The 4,473-nt window shown below is 42.9% G+C and overlaps 1 long non-coding RNA gene across 1 annotated transcript in view; it reads right to left on the reverse strand.

Moving 5' to 3' along the window:
• LOC128321758 (uncharacterized) overlaps window positions 1–3,872 on the reverse strand; it is a 3,920-nt gene extending 48 nt beyond the window's left edge. Inside the window, exons 1-3 of the long non-coding RNA XR_008305287.1 lie at window positions 3,715–3,872; window positions 3,522–3,612; window positions 1–326 (exon numbers count right to left, since the gene is read on the reverse strand). The exon at window positions 1–326 is cut by the window's left edge and continues 48 nt beyond it. This is a non-coding gene — a long non-coding RNA (uncharacterized LOC128321758). The remainder of the gene's footprint in view (window positions 327–3,521; window positions 3,613–3,714) is intronic.
• Window positions 3,873–4,473: the final 601 nt, after the last annotated feature.

The following is a 4,473-nucleotide window of genomic DNA, read 5'->3' on the forward strand; positions in this document are numbered from 1 at the left end:
GTCATTGTCTCAAAGCAGCTTTACACAAACAAAAGTAAAGTGAAGTGTGTGTGTGTGCCGTCTCTGATGAGCAAGCAGGGCGACGGTGGCAAGGAAAAACTCCCTGAGATGGTGATAGGAAGAAACCTTGAGAGGAACCAGGCTCAACAGAGAACCCATCCTCATATGGGTTTACACTGTAGTGTGCGTGTGTGTGAGCACAATGTGTGTTGGTGTAGTCCATGGAAAACAGCTGAAGCGTTTTCGTGGCAGTATGAAGCATTGCCAGTGGACAGGTCCAGAGTGAAGGGGGGGAGGTCTGGATCACCGGCAGCTCAGGAGTGTAGCTCGGCAGAAGGAGAAGGAAAGTGGTTAGGTACACTCACAGTCACTGTGTGGAGATAAAACTCAACATCCACGAGTCCCCCAGATCTACTCCTTTGATAAAAACACTAGTCGCTAAATGCTAGGTTAAATAAATAAGTCTTCAACCTCGACTTAAACACTGAGACCGTGTCTGCTTCACGTACATTAACTGGGAGACTATTCCATAATTTTGGGGCTTGGTAAGAGAAAGCTCTGCCCCCCACCGTGGTTTTGGCAATGCGTGGTACTGATAGACAGCCTGCATCCTTAGAGCGAAGTAGGCGCGGCGGAACGTAAGGTACTAACATATCGCTTAAATACTGCGGAGCGAGACCGTTTAATGCTTTATAGGTTAGGAGTAATATTTTAAAATCGATGCGGAATCTTACTGGGAGCCAGTGTAATGTAGATAAGACTGGCGTGATATGCTCATACTTCCTAGTCCTAGTCAGGACCCTCGCTGCTGCGTTCTGAACTATCTGAAGCTTATTTATGCATCTAGACGAGCATCCAGATAGTAAAGCATTACAGTAATCTAATCTGGACGTGATAAATGCATGGACTAGTGTTTCAGCATCACTTAGCGAAAGTATATTTCTAATCTTAGCAATATTTCTGAGGTGGAAAAATGCTAACCTGCTTACATTATCTACATGCGCCTCAAATGAGAGATTAGAGTCTATAATCACACCGAGATCTTTTACTGTTAGACTACTTGAAACAGAGAGACCATCTAAAGTAACAGTGTGATCTCTAAACTTACTTCTAGCGGCTTGTGGTCCCAGTACCAGAACCTCTGTTTTTTCTGGGTTTAGCAGGAGAAAGTTGCTTAGCATCCAGTCTCTTATGTCTATCGCACATGCCTCAACTTTCTTTAACTGGCTATTCTCATCTGGCCTAGCTGAGACGTATAACTGTGTGTCATCAGCATAACAATGGAAGCTAATATTATGTTTACGGATTATGTTACCTAAAGGGAGCATGTATAACGTGAAAAGCAGTGGGCCTAAGACTGAACCCTGCGGAACGCCATATTCTACTCGATAACGTGCTGAGTGGTCACCGTTTAAATCTACAAACTGATAGCGATCGGTTAAATAAGATCTAAACCAGTCGAGGGCTGAGCCCTTAATTCCTACGACCTTTTCCAGTCTGTGAAGAAGGATATTATGGTCGATAGTGTCGAACGCTGCGCTAAGGTCGAGTAAAATTAATAAACTAATGCAACCCCGATCAGAGGCTAATAGCAAGTCATTGACTACTTTGACTAATGCTGTCTCTGTGCTGTGGTGGGGCCTGAAACCTGACTGATAAAGTTCATAGATATTATTACTTTGTAGATATGAAATTAGCTGCTGCGCTACTACTTTCTCTAATATTTTAGATAGAAAGGGAAGGTTTGAAATCGGCCTATAGTTAGTTAAGTTGTTAGGGTCAAGGTCTGGTTTCTTCACTAGTGGTTTAATAACAGCTAATTTAAGTGATTTTGGAACGTACCCATTGCTCAGTGAGGAGTTAACTATTTTAAGCAGGGGTTCAGTTACGGTTCCAACTATTTGCTTAAGAAGACGTGTTGGTACCGGATCTAATAGACAGGTTGATGATTTAGCAGAAGAGATGAGCGAGATTAAATCATTCTCTTCAAGAGGAGTAAAACTTTCTAAGCTCTGATCTATGGTTAGTCTATCCTCCCAGTCTATTGTATAATTTGGACTTTGGGCCTGTATCTCCTGCCTAATGTTTTTAATTTTGCTATCAAAGAATTTCATGAAATCATTACTTTTGTATGCTGTTATTGTGGAAATTTCTGTCGATGTCTTATTCCTAGTTAATTCTGCTATGGTGTTAAATAAGAATTTAGGATTACTTTTATTATTTTCTATAAGCGTTGATAAGTAAGTGGACCTAGCTTGCCTTAGAGCTTTTTTATAGGCTAAAATACTGTCTTTCCATGCTATTTTAAATGCTAGGAGTTTGGTCTGGTGCCATTTACGCTCTAGCTTTCGGGCGTTCTGTTTTAGAGAGCGGGTGTGGTCACTATACCACGGAGCGAGTTTCTTATCTTTAATTGTTTTTCTTCTAAGTGGGGCTACATTATCTAAGGTACAGCGGAATGTCGACTCTAAAAATTCTGTCGCCTGTTCGAGTTCTAAAGGGTCTGAAGGTGACCCTATACTAGCGGATAATTCTGGTAGGTGATTAATAAAGCTCTGCGCGGTCGCAGGTGTTATTGTACGGCTAAATCGGTAGCGCGGTTCTGTGTGTACAATGCTACTGTGACGCACACAAAACGAAATCAGACTGTGATCTGATATTGCCTCAGACTGCGGGATTATCACTATATCTGTTATATTAACTCCAAGAGATAATATTAAGTCTAACGTATGACCTGCTTTATGTGTGGATCCTACAACACACTGATTGACTCCCAATGAGTCAAGTATGGATGTAAACGCTATCTTCAGCGGGTTGCCTATATTCTCAAAATGAATGTTAAAGTCTCCAGTAATTATCGCTCGGTCCACAGAAACAACTAGGTTTGATAGGAAATCTGTAAATTCACTAAGAAATTCAGAGTACGGTCCTGGGGGTCTGTAGATAATAACTAACGGAAGGGACTGTGATGACTTATCATTAGCGACTGCACTTATGTTACTATAAAGTGCTTCAAATGAATTAAAGTTTTGTCCTAGTTTCTGTATGATGGTCAGATTATCCTTATGAATAACTGCGACGCCTCCTCCTCTACCGGTTAAACGAGGCTGATGTATGTAGCTATAAGCGGGCGGACTAGCTTCATTTAATGCAACATAATTGTTCTGCCTAATCCATGTTTCTGTTAAACATAACGCGTCATACTCCTGGTCCGTGATCAGTTCATTAACTAAGAGCGTTTTAGACTCAAGAGATCTGATATTTAGCAAACCTAGCTTTAGAGTAGAGGTGCAGGCTGCACTCTCAGTATTATTATCTAATGTAGGTATGTTTATTAAATTGCTAAAACAGACTTTATTCTTTCTTAATTTTAATACAGCACGGGGAACAGACACAGTCTCAATGCTATGTACCCTAGGTGACGACTCTAGGCGGCTAGCAGACGGTTGGGTTAAGCCAATTGTATCAGTCTGGTGAGTTGGACAGTGGCCATTATAATTGCAATCTAAGGTATGGCTTACCAGTCAGATGGTGCGTAGTGTCCTAGAGATGTTGTCCGAGAGGACCGCTGCTCCAGCTCTGCTTGGGTGCAGGCCGTCAGTGTGGTAGAGCCTAGGACGCTCCCAGAAAATATTCCAGTTATCAATAAAGGGTAATTTCTGGTCTTGACACCATGATTGTAACCATTCATTAAAAGCAAATAGCCTACTGAACCTCTCAATTCCTCGCTGGAACGTGGGAAGCGGTCCTGACACGATGATCCTCGTCGTGGGCGATGTGCTGCGTACCTTCTCAATCAGGCTTCTGAAGTCCTTCTTCAGGATCTCCGTCTGCCTCAGCCTGGTGTCGTTCGTGCAACACACACACACACGTCCTCCCACTACACTACTGAACACACACACGTCCTCCCACTACACTACTGAACACACACACACGTCCTCTACACTACTGAACACACACACACACACGTCCTCTACACTACTGAACACACACACACACACACACACACGTCCTCTACACTACTGAACACACACACACACACACACACACACGTCCTCTACACTACTGAACACACACACACACACACACACGTCCTCTACAATACTAAACACACACACACACACACACACGTCCTCTACACTACTGAACACACACACACACACACACGTCCTCTACAATACTAAACACACACACACACACACACGTCCTCTACAATACTAAACACACACACACACACGTCCTCTACACTACTGAACACACACACACACACACGTCCTCTACACTACTGAACACACACACACACACATGTCCTCTACACTACTGAACACACACACACACACACGTCCTCTACACTACTGAACACACACACACGTCCTCTACAATACTAAACACACACACACGTCCTCTACAATACTAAACACACACACACACACACACACACACGTCCTCTACACTACTGAACACACACACACA

Source organism: Pangasianodon hypophthalmus, chromosome 19, assembly GCF_027358585.1.
Source record: "Pangasianodon hypophthalmus isolate fPanHyp1 chromosome 19, fPanHyp1.pri, whole genome shotgun sequence".
NCBI lineage: Eukaryota > Metazoa > Chordata > Actinopteri > Siluriformes > Pangasiidae > Pangasianodon > Pangasianodon hypophthalmus.